At 29.6% G+C, this 16,692-nt stretch overlaps 1 protein-coding gene and 1 long non-coding RNA gene across 2 annotated transcripts in view; one reads left to right on the forward strand and one right to left on the reverse strand.

Moving 5' to 3' along the window:
- The window catches only part of LOC129910833 (protein yellow), a 119,281-nt gene that overhangs the window by 17,077 nt on the left and 85,512 nt on the right, over positions 1-16,692 (forward strand). The gene's annotated exons all lie outside the window — the stretch shown is intronic.
- On the reverse strand, positions 8,939-9,928 carry LOC129910837 (uncharacterized). Its single transcript, XR_008771558.1, has 3 exons — positions 9,703-9,928; positions 9,562-9,637; positions 8,939-9,451 (listed from the first exon to the last, which is right to left on the reverse strand). It is a non-coding gene; the product is annotated as an uncharacterized LOC129910837 (long non-coding RNA).

The following is a 16,692-nucleotide window of genomic DNA, read 5'->3' on the forward strand; positions in this document are numbered from 1 at the left end:
TTACAACTTACAATCACTATCAGTTACCGCTGCTGCCGTGTTTTTAGTCCGATTGGGTTATTTTTGGAGTAGATAAGATATAAATGTTTTTGTTTCGTTCATGTTCGTTTCGTTCATAACTTAGTAAATATTTTACAAACATACTGTAAACAACAACAAACGATTACTTTTATTTATTATTGATAAATAATTTTGCCTATCGTAAGCAATCATTTGTTGTACTGAGTTACCACAAAAACTATATAATTTAAATTGCTAACTTTAATACACATATGGAAAAGGCATAGGTACAAAACCCCTTTCTCTTGTAGTTAGACTTTTGTACCAATAAATGACAATAAAAATCATATCAAAAGCATGAATACATTTTTATAAATACCAAATATATTGATATGCCAAAATATAAAAGAAAATTTGATAAGCTAAATAATTTAAATTACATGAGTTATTGGAAATTCAAGATCGAATCATTATAAGAAATTGTTGAAGAAGAAGCTCTTGTTAAATAAGCGTAAAATAAGAAGAAGTTTAACAGCTAACTTCTGAAGCAAAATCCAAAGAAAAAATCCAAAAGACTTCAAAAAGGAATTGCAACGAATTGAATGGTTTGTCCAACAAATATGAGTATGGTACCTCATGCTTGTAACAATTTAAAGCATTACAATGCAAATGCAATACAAAGCAATAAAGTGCATTTGATGCGCATGATTTGGTCAATGAAAGTGGTCCATTAACAGAGAATATTAATGAAATGCAAAATTTATATACGTAACTAATGGTTATTTAAGTATTGAAGATTTTGTCGGAGCCCTTGAACGTTAAGCAATGTTGAACTATAAGCACTCTACTTAAGAATAATGACATTCATATAATTCCTTTCTCAGACTTGCAATCAGAACAATTTGATATTTGAATTTGTGCAGCACAAATTTTATTTATTCTGGTATATAAGTAATCTTTGATTTGGTCCTTGTAAGAGAAATTCAGTTGAAATGCAGTCATTTTTTGAAATTATTTCCCAGGAGTATTTGCCAAACCAATTTTAGTTGCTTTTTGTCCAATTGGCATTTTATTTTTTCATAAAAATGGATTTTGGAAAGAGATCCAAAAGATTATGAACAAATCGAATTATTAAAAAAAGTTTTTCTTCAAACTTGTTAGTTAAAATTAGATAAAAGGTAAGGATTGTCTAAAAATTAAAATCTAATTACAAAACCTTCTTTTTTGTTCAATTTTCAATTTTTTTTTTCTCAAGGATTTCTAAATCTATTCTCAGTTTTTGTTAACATTGTCCTAGATTTCTACTTCATCGTCTTAAATACGAACAACGAAAAATAAAAAAAAAATAAACCTTTTCACAAGTGGTACAAATTCACTTTGACATTTCATACAAACAATAAGTAAAAATCCATGTAACCAACAATTCACGCCCAATACTTTTCAAAAGACTATAGAAATTTGTTTTCAATGTCATTTTTATTGTCTCGGTCATTTTTGAGAAAACAAAAGTAACAAAGTCATAAAATCCCATTTGAAAGTCATTTAGATGACATATCCGCACGTTTTAAACCACCTGGAGTTCGAATTCCCTGTCAGGTATTTTTTGCAAAGAATCAACCTATTTTTTTTTTCTTTCTTTCATTATTGCGCCATATTGGCTGAGCTGAGTTGAAAATACCAAAATGAGTTTATCTATGGTTCAATGGTTTCTTCCGGAATAGAATAAGGAATGAATTTATGACACCAAAAGTCCTCATGCTGATTAGATGATCGGTTTTGCATTGAGTTATTGTTTTGCAAATGAATAGCCCGTGTCATAAAACTGGAGACCTTCAAATCTTATCAGGGTTTTAGTAGGTATTTTCTAAAGTTGCAAGGAATTTCTGGTAGCATAGTGACAATTTGACGATGATTGGAAAAGACTTCTATTTAAAGATTTCCTGTTCATTGAAACTCCAGGTTGCATTGGAATGGTTAGAAATCTTTTGTATAAAAATATTTCACTAGATTTTCCGAAATTATATTGTTTTCAACTTTTAGCAATAAAAAGGTATCTAAAGTGGCAAGGCTGCGAGTAGAATTCCGGCCAGTTTGTTAAAGAAAAAGTCCTCTTCTTAAGTGGCATTCAACTCAACGGAGACATCTTCTTATAGAAATTCATCAATCCTCTGATAAGAAAATAAAAAATAAAAATTTAACTTTAATTTTTTTGTATGTTCTATAATTGAATTTCCCTAAACAAGGTATCAATCTGGATATAAGTTTCACTACAACATTGTTTTGCATTCCCGCCTTTGTCTGTTATTAATGTTTTAAAATCTGGCGAAAATCTGGTTTTTGATGACCGACTACGACGATCTGTGTAACTCTGGTGGTCAAAAGGCAGCAGCGGGTCGATGCCTTGAGGCGTTATTTTCGAATATTAAACTTACGGAAATTCTTTACTGTGTCAACAGGTGAAATTATACCGACCGACGACGACCCAGTAGCCTGACACGCGTGCACGCGTCATCTTTCATATATGAGGCCTCATGGGCGTTCGAACGATAGTACCTTCTTCTTGTTTTTACTCTTTTTTTTGCATTTTTTTTTTAATGAGGATAATTGCAGAGTTTGCGTATCAGGTTTCGGTTGGTTTGACATTCGGTTGATTTGACGTACAAGACAAGATCCTGAATTGTAAGTTGGCGTACGCGCGCCATTGCCACCACCGCTGTTGATTTTTTTTTTTAATTTTTAAAGAAGATGGACAACAAAATTGGTACATAGAGTAGGGAAATTCGATTTTATGTTCTCGTGGCGATATAAAGGCGGCTTTTAAAAGGATTTTGATTGATAGCAGTCGTTGATCATGTTCGAGAGATGAAAAGTTCAATTTTTTTTTTGGTTTGTGGAAAAGAATTGAGGACGAGTCGTTGGATGTGATTAAGTGAGTTGATGACTTTCGTGGAGAGTGCTGTTAATGAGAGAATTTTTGTTGATTTTTCTTTTCAGAAATAAAAAAAAAATATATATAGGTAAGTGGGTTAGAGTGTCGATGATTTTATTGAATTTTCTTATGCATGATTTTGTTTACATTAATTGAGTTAAGTGACTGTTGTAATCATTTATTACACTGGCCAGTTGTATTTAAGGTACAAAAAATTGCTAAGAAAACCATGATCGTGTGCTTCAGAAAGAATTCTGTGGCAGTGTGACAGCGTAGCTAAAGTGGAAACTTTAAAAAAAAAAAATGTTTCAATGTTATTTTTTTAAAGTTTTTATTTTTAATTGAACTGAAATTCTTGTCTCTAGATTTATGCGTGAATCAAAGCTTAATTTCTTTAATTTTGTTTTTATATTAAAAATTTACGTATAATGAATATAAAGATAAGAGTTGATTTGTTTCCAATTTTTCTTTTTTCGACTTAAGCTTCTGTCATATTGCCATAGAATTTGTCTATGATCCTCCAGATAATTCTATTCAGTCATAGTTGTTTTGAGATACACAAAAGATGCGTATCAAAAATAATTTAAAATGTCTTAAACTTACTATCAATCTATTACTGATCAAATTTAAAAAAAAAGTAAGAACCTAATCGAATTCAAGGACTAAGATATCAACTGAGCTTGATCTTCAGCCTTTCGATTTGAAAATTGAATTGGAATATGAACTTCCCTAAGTGACAGGTTCTTACAAAGTGATTTTTTTCGACACTAAGAAATCAAAATAAAAAGTGTAAAATGCTGTTTTCAAGTTCAAAAATGAGAACATTCAAACAAAAATCTATTAAATACTAGCTGACCCGGCGGACTTCGTTCAACCTTTTCTAGTATTTATTTTCAATTTTTGTCATCTCCCCAAAGCCTGAATAATTCAATCTTGTCGATGCGACATTCGAAATGAGATAATTTGCGTAATTATCTCATTTGGGCTCTAGTAAAAACAGGCTATTAAACAGCTTATATCTTGAGTTCTATCGATCGCACCATTAAGATTGATATCTTATAGCTGCACTGAGGGAAAAGCCACCATAAAACTACGTAAAATCAATGAAAACCACATTGATTTAACTATTATTCGGAATGATTTTGCGTTGAAGATGAACATTTTAAAATCAACGTGGAAAAAAGGTTAATTTTTGATGGTTTCGTATTTTAAAGTCACATTAATCAAAGTAGTTCATCTTTGAAAAAACTATGTTTCAACTTCAATTTATTTTTTCCCTCAGTGTGAGGATAAGTAACAGAGCCTAAGTGCTTATATTCAGAAAGTGAATTTGTGTTAATTTAGCCTAATCACCTTGATTGGAAAATTCGCGTTATTTAACACCTCGAAAACCATATGAATCCGCGATTTAAAGCTGCCAGACTTTCGAATTCGTTAATAAGGCCCATAAGGCTATAAAACTGCATACTCACATCTCTGTTATACATCCACTCCCAAAATTTGCTCTAGGCTCTTAGACTATATTGTTTTTGTCAAAGATACCAAAGATCACTTTCACATTCGCTTTCCCAGTTGACACCAAAGAATTCCAATTAACAAAACTGACCAAATCAACCACCAACCAATAGCAAAATTTGTCAAATTAAACCCGAAAAAATACGCTGCTACTTGAGTATTGAGTCTGCCTGATACGGGCTGTACAAAGTCATGTTGTCTTGAGCCGGGCTATACCCTTCCCCGTTTTCCACTAAATGTGATTTATTTGACATCACAATCATTCGACAAAAAAATTACAAAAAACATATAAAAAATGTTTCACAATAATAAAACACTTTGATTTTCAACAAAAAATTGCGATTAAAAACATTGGTTGGTCTTAGAATGTTTAAAATTTAGAATTGTATGTATTTTTTAATAGAGTGAATTATAAAAAAATTAAAAAAAAATGTTTTCTCAGAAATAAAAAAAAAGTTTATGGTCGACCAACCTTGCCATTTATGTGTATGAAAAATAGATGTTGGCCGATTCTCAGACCTACCCGATATGTGTACAAAATTTCATATAAATCGGTCAAGCCGTTTCGAAGGAGTTTGATAACACACACTGCGACACGAGATTTGTATATATTAGATTAACCTTAAAAAACTTTCCGAAAATTAAAAAAGAAAACCTTGTAAGTTAAGAGAGAAAAAATGTATTATCTGAATTTCTTATTTTTGTAGGCATAAGTAAAAATTTCAAGAAAACCAAGCTTTCAAAATAAACACTGTTAATAAAATACTTGTAAAGCAATTTCTGTGAAAAATTTTGGCTTCAATTTAATTGGATTGTTTTGACCCTCATCCCCTGGTCCGCACCACACGGTTAAAAATTCTGGAGTGTTTTCTAATACTTTTTGGGTTACATATAGGTCTACACCAGAAATGTATTAAAATTAAATACAAGACAAATATTAAAATTTTGTAGTTTATAAAAAATGTATTAAAATGTAATATAGTTGTATTAAAAAATAATACAGTTTATATTAGTATTTAATACCAAATCTATTAAATTTCAATTATTACATATAGTAGAGTAACTAAAGCAAATTATTAGGGAACCCGGCCGAACAGCTCTGATTTTGCCGGTGTTGCCGTATTGTTTTTAAAAATTAATATTAAATTTCTTTTTAACAAAACCATTTTTTTTTGCTTAAATTTCATAAAACAAATGAATGCAAAAGATTCTCTAGGTAATTTGAGGAAAATATATAAAAGGCAGTAAGGGACAATCTTCCATCGTTTAAGCGATAAATGCAATTTTCTAACATTCTGACCTCAAACACAAAAAAAATATTTTGAAAACAACGGCAACACCTAAAATATTTTAAAATACATTTTTAAAAAGCCAGAAGCTCATTCTTATCTCTTAAATTTAAATCCACTAAATTTAATCAAGACTTTTTGAAAAAATGGTCCTCAAACACAGAATTAAAAAAAAAATGTTATTAGAAAAATTTAAAATGACTTTTTTCCAAACTTTTTCTAATAAAATATGAATTTATTTAAAAAAAAATGTTTGGCCATAAATATTATCAGTTGAATTTCGAAGCAAAAAAGGTAAAATATATCACACTTTTGAAAAAAAATGAAAAATTACTTCAATTTCAATGGTTTTTTTTTATTAAAACTGAATTTTTGCATTGAAATAATTAATTTTCTCAAAGACTATGGTAAATAGGAACTTTAAATTTTTGCTATTTAACATTTAACAGTAAGGGTTATTAAATGAATAAAAAATAATTTTATGTTTAGATGTTGAACTTAAAAAAAAAATAAGTTACATTTTTTTTCAAAACTTTTATTAAAAAAAGTTCTTCGAAAATGAAATACTTTTTAATTTTTTTCATAAACCGTAATAAATATTGACATTTCCTTTTATAATTTGAAATCATAATAAATGCGGTCAAAAAAATTTGAAAATAAGTGTATTTTATATTACGACCAAGTTTAAAAAAACGACATGTTAAAATTTTTTCAATAATTTTTTTTTTCAAAAATCTGAGTTCAATTACCATTCTTTCAAAAGCCGTTCATTCAATTAACTTAATTTAAATTTTACATATATGACTAAGCTTCTAGCTTTTAAAATATGTATATTTGAATATTGTAGGTGTTGCCGTTGTGTTCAAATATTTTTTTTTGTGTTTGAAGTCAATTAATAAGAAATTGCATCTATCGCTTGAACTATGGAAGATTGTCCCTAACTCCAATATATTTTTTTTCCTTGAATTTCCTAGACAATCTTTTGGCATCAATTAATTTATGAAATTTAAGAAAAATTTTTGAAAAAAATTTGTTTTTGTTCACTAAAATCTTCAATTAAATTTAAAAAATCAAAACGGCAACGCAGGCAATTTTTAATCTATAGACTTTAAAGTATTTTTAATTACCGACGTTTGAAAAAAAGATCATCAAAATCTTAGCTGTTCGGCCGGGTTCAGTAATATTGCCAATTTTTGAGCTTTAGTTACTCCACTAATATTAAAATTTAATCTTTTCATATTAATTTCTAGTAAGAATTTTATTAAAAGATAATACAAAAATATTTCAATTCAATACCAAATGTATTTAGGTAAAGTTAATAATATGTATTCTTTTCCTAAATTCATTACTGAAAATAAATATTAATCATAAATAATATAATCATAAATAATATTATAATGGGGATATTAATGTCTCTATTTTATCTGTTTCACAAACAGTGGCATGTAAAATCTTATTGCCAATCAAAATTCATCTGCAATGTATGTATTTTGCTTCGAAAAAACACAAAGCGCCTTCAAATAAGTATAAATTTACAACTATTAATTATATATTTTTTTTTAGAAGATTACCTCAAACATTGGATTTTTTTCATTTTCAAAATGGCTGCTGCTGACCACAGTACACATAAAATTGTCAAAACATGACAATTTGGCGACCAATGTCAGCTACCGTAAATCTTATTTCTTTTATTTACCGACGAAAAACGCACAAAAAATACGCACACCACTAATCCACCATTTTCCGCGAAGAAACACAAGGAAATTTGTTATTTTTTAATTTATAATTTTTTTAAATGACATTTTATAAATTAAAACAAAAACAAATTTCCTGTTTACTGCGATTGAAATATAAAAATTAAAGGCCGACTTGACAGATTGGTGCCCATTTTTGACAAACAAATTTTGACAACGTTCGGAATATATTACCTTATTATGTGTGACAGTCTGCTGACGTTTGATTAAAATTTAATATTCTCGTATTACAATTTAATACTTTTTATATTAGTTTTTAATAAATGTTTACTATATTTTAATACAATTATATTAAAATGTAGTATAATTATATTAAAATATAATACAATATACAATACAATAATAAAAAAATATTAAAAATTCAATACAAGATTAGAATTTAACCCACGGAGATTATTTTCTAATAATTTTTGTATTACAAGTCGTAAACTTAATACTTAAATATTGAAATTCAATTCAAAAAAGATTAAAAATAATTTTAATATTTTGGAAGTATTAAAAAATACTCCAGAATTTTTAACCGTGCACCAAAAAAAATTGTGTTGTCATACGAAATACATATATCTTCAAAGCTTCAGTTTGATACGATAGTTGAAAGTGGGACATACAAAATTCTGTAAATACTTTTTCTTCTACTATTTTCAATCAAATACTGTATACGTATTTTCACTAGTAGGTATGCATAATTTAATCTCCAATTTTTTGACTAAATTGACTGAACTGTATAAAGAAAATTTTTTAATCAATATTTACATTGCAGATCAGTTAATGAAATTGATATAACAATTAATTCATTGATGGTTAATAATAAATAATTTATGGAAACCCTTTACAGCTTGGCACATGTTACAATTTAAACGTTTCCTACACCTGCATAAAAAATTTCAAGTTTTGCATGATTTCATTATACCACAGGTTACAATTAATACCATATTATCTATAAATTATTAAATTTATCTTCTCCGCCAACCTTCAGATGAAGCAAAAAATCAGAAAAACCGCTATAAGTCGTAAACTTAACCCGCATTCACTATAATATTGGTTTATTAAGTAAGAATTCCAAAATGCTCTACAATCATTTCACGCTAAAAAAAATGATGTTTAAGACATTGTTGCAAAAATTATCATAAAGCAATAATTGACAAAACACAAACTTGCTGAAATTTGTGTGTGTGTTTTTTTTTTACTTTTTAAATACCTACTTTACCTACATACGCATATAATCATAATTATCTTACATGGAGGCAACAACGCAAATCACGTTGTAAAAGATTATTCTCATCTTATAAAGGTCGGTGTTGTTGCAAGGACTAACTCATTCGCATCAGCTTCAGGAATTACAACATAAATGCATTATTGCATGCTGCGTGTAATAAATATACAACAAATATTCATGTATTTTTTTTTTTTTTTTTTTTTGTTTCGTTGCAAGAAACAATTCCTGATATCGCGTGGATGTTTAATTTAACTTTTCGGTTCCGAAAGGATCAAAGTCAACTGAAAATCAAGGTAAAATCAAAACCCAGTTAGTTCGTCTCTCTGCCTTCCTTATATAAATGCATGAAATTTTTTTAAGATCAAGGCTAAAATGCACTCAAGTTTATGCAAATGCTCTGAAATTCAGTACATTTTTTTTGTTGCAGTTACATTTCCAAGCTTTTAAAATTTGTCACTCGCAGTCATTAAATAATGAACTGATTATATTCAGTAAGTTTGATAAGAAGGGAGACGCGTTCTATAAAGATCATCGCGTCACTTGGGGTTTCTTCGTCTTTGCGCGTTGTCATTCGTCAACTTGAATTCGAATTATGTTTAATCTTTAAAGGTGCATTGATCTCTTCACAACGGTGACCATACTTTAGATCAGAAATATTTGAAGCAAAAAACTTTCGATGTTAATTACGAAGAAAATTCTGTTTACACTTTTTCTGAATTTTTGTCTAATTTGACTGTATGTAGGTACTCTAAAAAAGATATTAGACAGGAATAAATTGAAACGGTGATGGTCACATCATTCAAATAAGATATTAGTTATGGGTCTTTGTGAAAAGTGCCTCCCTTTTTTTAAGCTTACCAAAATGATTTCTTTTCTTCTCCTCCTTCACGGCTGAAATTCCTTCTTCTTATCCAGAAAATATTTCATTATTTGGCTAGTAAAGGACAAAATAGATCCAAATACCATTTAAGAAATACATATTGAGCTTTAATTTTTTACTTGACTTCGAATTCATGCATGATTGAACGTACTCTTGAAAATACTGATTGGCTTAGGCACTTTGATCCCGATTATTTTAAAGCCCCAACGTTAATTGAATAGCCATCGTAAATGTGGGCTTCATTCAGAAGCGTGCATCCAAAATTTTTTTCTTAAGTTCGGAGGCAGATGTCTGTGGATCTCTCGAATCAAGTTTTTGCTTCCAGATATGAGTTCACAGTGAACAGCATTCTGGAAAAATAAAATTAGAAATTTATTTTTTCAAATTTTCGAAAAAAAAATTCAAGTGGTGATAAAAGAAATACTTAAAAAACATTATTCCAAACCCATCAAATGAGACATCAAAAGAAATATCTCTTTAAGCTCTTTTCAAAATTTAACGGAAGAGTTTCTTGGAGTTGTATTTTATGTAGTTATTATGTAGTTTGTTCACTATACATAATTTCTCATTGGGCATTAGCATCCGTCGAAAGCCGTTGCATTTGAAACTGCTCCGGTTGTGAACGGTAATTTTTTATGGATATGGACTTTTTTTTTCATTGAATATACTTATTTAAAAAAACTTAAATAAATGTTGAGAATAGAAAATCCGCAACTACTGCGTTTTCACAGAAATATATTTAATTTAACTTTATTTTTAGAAATACAAAAATATGTAGGTAGGTCCAAACTGAAGATAACTAAAACAAAACGACAGAAATCTTGAAAATGAAATTACAAATCTATTCAAATTCAATGATGAAACATTTTCAAATAAAGGTTACCTACTATTCCTCTTCAACTGAATTTTTACCATTATTGGTGCAAACGGTAGTCAATATGTATTTTGTTATGTCTTTAACGAGCTATTACTATTTTTGGAGAAACGCCATACAACTTAAAAAGATTGATTTCGGTTCTTAAAATAAATTTTAAAAATATAACCATATTGAGTTCAAATCTTGGAGAGTGAAGAAATTGAAGAAAACACTAAGAAATCTATTATATACAGGGTGTCCCACAGTCACCGCCCCAAATGAAAACCATGGATTCCTGAGGTCATTTTAAGTCGAAAAACTTAAGAGGTAATTTTCTCGTTTTCGTTACGTTTTCGAGTTACCACGGTTTTTATAATTTTTGCTCTCTTGTCCTTTAACTGGCCTTATCTTTGCCAAACCACGTTTGATTTGATAGATTTTTTTTACAACCAATCAAGAATTTACTACAGTTTAAGTTTGTCTCAAAACTTTTTTTCTGCGGACAACCGTTTCTCCACAATTTTGCATCAAACACAATTTTCTTCGTTTTTTAAGTTGTTTTTTACACTTTCATATCATTTAAGTCAAAAAAACACGTTAATGAGTATTAATTTTTTGTGCTTTTTATTAAAGCCCAGTTTATTTTTATAAAAAAAATATGTTTTATTTCATAAAAAAGGCTACTGAAAGTAATTTAAAAAAAAAATAAACAAACTGAGTGAATTAAAAAAAAATAATTTTTAAATAAAAAATTAATTTAAATGAATTAAAAACTTTTTCTGAGCTATTGTGGTTAAGAAAAGAACAAACAGATAAAGCTCAGAAAAAGTTTTAATTCATTTAAATTAATTTTGTATTTAAAAATTATTTTTTTTTTTAATTGACTCAGTTTGTTTATTTTTTTTAATTACTTTCAGTAGCTTTTTTTATGAAATAAAACTTATTTTTTTTATGAAAATAAACTGCGCTTTAATAAAAAGCACAAAAAACTCATACTCATTAACGTGTTTTTTTCACTAAAATGATATGAAAGTGTAAAAAACAACTTAAAAAACAAAGAAAATTGTGTTTGATGCAAAATTGTGGCGAAACGGTTGTCCGCAGAAAAAAAGTTTTAAGACAAACTTAAACTGTAGTAAATTCTTTCAAATCAAACGTGGTTTGGCAAAGATAAGGTCAGTTAAAGGACAAGAGAGCAAATATTATAAAAACCGTGGTAACTCGAAAACGTGACGAAAACGAGAAAATTACCTCTTAAGTTTTTCGACTTAAAATGACCTCAGGAATCCATGGTTTTCATTTGGGGCGGTGACTGTGGGACACCCTGTATATTAAAGTTTGGTTTTGTGTACGTTCGCTAACCGGCCACACCGACTGACTTATTTTCTTAATTTCTTTTTTAAATCAAAGAGCCATAAGAGGAGAAGGTTTAAGGCAAAAAAAATTTAAGATTTTATAGGGTAAATAGGGGTAACACGACGTTGAAAAAAAGGCTGTTTTCTAAACGGTAAGTCGTAAAGAGTTGACTTTTTTTTTAAATGGTAGACAAATTTATTCAATAGTTAAAAAAGGTATTGAAAAAATTCAAAAAAATTTCAAAACCAAGTTGTGAAGATTTTTTTGCAGTCATAGACCTTCCACAAAAGACTAATTAGAGGTACGCAAAATTTTGCACAGAAATTTGAGTTACACCATGAGAAAGATATTTAAAAAAAAAATTAGGGGTCTAAAACGGATTTTTTTCATAAGCCCTGTATTTTGAAATAAAAATTTTTGAAAAACAATCTAATTTTTAGGGACATTTTTGAGTAGTTTTCTATTTTTTTGGAATTTTTAAAAGTCTGCAAAAAATCTCAAATTTATAGGAAATATAGGTTTTAATCATGCGCATGCATAGGCCACTTTTGCTAAAAGTTTAAAAGTTAACATTTATAAACTCATTTTATGAACTTTTCAAATTTTGATCCTCTTTTTACTTTGAAAATTAACTAATTACAGAGTCGAAAATTAGAAATAAATACAAGAAATCGCGGAACGAAGTCCGCCGGGTCAGCTAGTTAATCTATAATTCGACTTTTTTAAACCAATTATAAGATCAGTCTATACCTTAGGCTGGAAAGCTTTTTTGAATAACAGTATACGAATCAGAAATAAACCCATAACAAATTGTTGGCTTTATTTGGGCTTCTTATGAAAACAAAACGTTCTCATAATCTTTTTTAATTTTCCTAAAAATATATACTTATACAGTATACACGATGGAAAAAACAACCTAAAATCAACGAAAACCACTATTTTTCGGAAAGTTAGTTTAAAGCGGTTTGTTGTTATAATAGGTCTTTAAATGACAGTTGTTGAAACTTTGAAAAAAAAATGAATCCATTTATAAAAAAAAGAAAAAAATTGTCAGCCACTGGGGATCGATCCTACAACTCTTGGGTCACTAGGCAAATGCTTTACCAACGTCCTATCTCTCTGTTGGAAATAAGAGTGATGTAATGGAACAAAAGCTAAAATTCGACAATAATAAAAAAAATTCTTACGGTGTTTCAATTTTAACTCTCTGTCGGCACACGGGTGCGAATTTGGCAGGACAAAAATAAAATGTGGTCACACAAAAGTGTCTATAAGGGTGAAAATACATTTCTTTTGGAATTGTGAATACTATATTCGAATTAATTGGAAAATTCTACATCAATTTCATATATAATTCTCTATAAAATAGTGAGACCGAAAAAAGTTCTAACGACATGAAAAAGTATAAACCAAATTCGCAAAAAAGAGGTGTGCCTACAGAGGGTTAATTAAAAGATGTACACTTCGCGTCACTTGAATAGAAACAACATTTTTTCATTAGAAAATAGCGATTGGCGCTTTGGTGAGGTAACTTAGTAGATTTTTGGTTTTGCATTTTCAAAGAGGAACTTTTAACAAACAATGTTGTAAAAACAAAAAACCCAAAACATAAACCGTATGGCTTCTAGTTGCGTTTTTTCGCATTACCTCACAAAAAACAGTGTTTTTTTTTGCGTCACTTAAATAGAAACAAGCTCTTAAATTAGATAAAAATGATGAAAAATCATGGAAAACACTAATTATAGTAAAGCAATATTAAGCTTTGACATTATTTGCACATTATAACCAATTATGGGCTACGAGCTACCAATAGGCACCACAGAAAATGTATAAATAGCAGCTAACATTGGAAATGCACCTGCGCTATGCAAAATCGAGAAAGATATTGGAAAATTTGCCAAATTTGGATGAGATAATTTTTAAAATATCGTAAACTAGTGATCAAATCAAAAAATAAGACAGGTGAGACCCAAGTCACGAGCAGAGAAAAAAATAACTAAAAAACTAGCTGCAATTTTCTTCTCTTTGCCGCTAAAATCGGTCAAAAACGTTGTGTTAGTGCGATGGAAACGTGTTGGTTTGTTCCATCCTGGAAGTTATAAAAGGTGCACAACATTAAAAAAGCCTCAAAATGCAAAATAACAACATTTTAAGTTGTACTAAGATTACAAAAAAGTTAACTATTTTATAGTTGCATTCGAACTGAAAAGTAGTGAGGTAAAGAGTGGTTTTTTAAAGGAAAACATACCAACTCAGATGGACCACGTTAATATTAGCCCTATTTCATTGGTTTATAAAAGAATAACCTTTATCGCATCGCCAATAAAGGGCACTTAAATGTGTTATAGTAATACGCTTTGTTTTTATGATGTGCAATAGCAAAATTGAAGCTTCACGCTTCAAAAACAGATGCTAACTTTTACAAAGAAATAATGGTAGAAGCTCTTGACAAGTTTAGGAACGTGGAAGAACAACCGTCTTAGAGATTGCACAAGGATAGTTCAAGAAAAAACAACGCAATAAAAACAAAACAGATGCATTCCGGATAAAAACGAAAGTTTATTTCACTTATTCAATCCTTAAATTGTAGAAAATGTCATTTTCTTAATTTGTAAGAAGTTACCAAACACTTTTATCACTTTCTCCAATTAGGTCCACGATTGTGTACAGTAGAAGTGCATTTTCAATGTTAAATTCTATTTATGCATTTTCTGTGGTGCCTATTGGTAGCTCGTAGCCCATAATTGGTTATAATGTGCAAATAATGTCAAAGCTTAATATTGCTTTACTATAATTAGTGTTTTCCATGATTTTTCATCATTTTTATCTAATTTAAGAGCTTGTTTCTATTCAAGTGACGCAAAAAAAACACTGTTTTTTGTGAGGTAATGCGAAAAAACGCAACTAGAAGCCATACGGTTTATGTTTTGGGTTTTTTGTTTTTACAACATTGTTTGTTAAAAGTTCCTCTTTGAAAATGCAAAACCAAAAATCTACTAAGTTACCTCACCAAAGCGCCAATCGCTATTTTCTAAAGAAAAAATGTTGTTTCTATTCAAGTGACGCGAAGTGTATCATGTTAGTTTTTTCAACATTAAATCAACTTTGAACATATTACATTTAACGTTGCTTTTTTTCCCTCTGTGTAGTTGTCGTCAATTGGCTAAATGAAATTTTTAATCTCAAAACTAATAATGCAGTTAGATGTTAGAGTCTTCATTCTTTCTAGACTACTATAGGACTGCGTAGATAAAAAAAATAACTTTGCATTATAAAAAAAAAAGTTTTATCCACTAGGGCCCCACTCTGTCCCCGGGCACTTATTTGGCTACCAAATTGTTATGTTGTTTGTACGCCCATTTTTCTCAACAAGTTGAAATTTTCCGCGTTTGGCTTATCTAAATACTCATCGGTCATTTTCTTTGACAATGCATTGCGTACTAAAGAGATTTAAATAGAACTGAAATAAAATGAAATCCTTGTTTAATTCCCGTAAAAAGTTTTTTATTCTACATCTGAGTATTAAAGTATTAAAATTCTCAGATGGTCACCGTACATATATCAACATGTCCGACATACGACATAAAACATTATGTTTACATACATACATGATAAATGTCTGACTTTTTTTTTTCTTTTAAATGTTTCCATGTAAAGTGTACAATTTTTAGTCATAAACAAAACGCAATGGTTTAGCTTCAAGACATCCGCAAAGTTGGTCTTTCCGGTCTTGTGGTAAGTGCCACCACCAACGTGTGCTGCCCGGCACCGCACCGGCCGTGACCAACGACACAAAAGACATCACGCCATGTATAGTATTGAATTAAAACAGAGATATAAAAACCAAATCATAAGAAATTAATGCAAAGTGAATGTCTCAAGGTCAACAATGTTTTTTGTGTCTTGTATACAGAACTTGCGCGCATTCAGAATAAAAAACTAAGCCATGCGACAGCTTCTGCTCAATTATTCTATAGTTTATGACTGCTAATGATTTGTGCTGTGCACATGCATACGGGCTGTCAATTAATTGACTTCTCCTTCATAGACCAGGTGGCTCCATATCGCCGTCCAACGATGCCACCATAAAGTTGGCATGCGCCAACTTTGTAAAACTTTTTTGTTTGAGTGAATTATTTTAAATTCAAAATGCCCGAACACGGTTCAATTTAAAAATCCAGATGCTTACATGTCTACTGTCTAGTCTTAAACTTTTGAATAAAAAAAAGATTAAGAGCTTTAATATTTTATTGCATGAAATTACTATATGGGGCATCTATGGAAACGAAAATCTTCCTCATTTATATCTTCTTTTTCCTAAGAAGATTATGATTATTTCTTTGAGACTTTGATTGCCAATTTCGTAAATTTTCGATTCACTTTAATATTTGTTGTTAAATTAGAAATGCTGAAACTTAAGGGCAGTATGTTTATAAGCCTTTCAAGATCTAATATAAAAAAATTACAAATTTCAAACCATTCATTGCCTCTTCGAAAAACTTCTTCTGTGGTTGATTATTCTTCAAACTATAAAATACTTTTCACCCGTTAACCAGTCCAAATTGTAATAATTGGAATAACACTCCTCTGTGCTCCAAAGACACATCATAGCGTGTGCTTCTTACTTTCATCAGATCCATTGGAATTCACTTAAAGCAAGCCGCTTTACAAGCTCTCAAAGTTTTTATCTTTGATGCACTTGTGTCGGTCTTGTGTGATCACCAAGAGACATCAAAAGCACTTATTGAGCGATGCATTCATTCATCGTCCTAATTAAGAAATTATTTCTGTTGGGAGTCTCATACAATTGTGTATACAACTTTCTTCACTACATCGCCATCGGTGGTAATCGGCTACTTACATGAGTTTTCTTGTTTAGGTATTGTTTGTTATTTGA

This window comes from Episyrphus balteatus, chromosome 2 (assembly GCF_945859705.1).
Source record: "Episyrphus balteatus chromosome 2, idEpiBalt1.1, whole genome shotgun sequence".
In the NCBI taxonomy this organism is placed as follows: Eukaryota; Metazoa; Arthropoda; class Insecta; order Diptera; family Syrphidae; genus Episyrphus; species Episyrphus balteatus.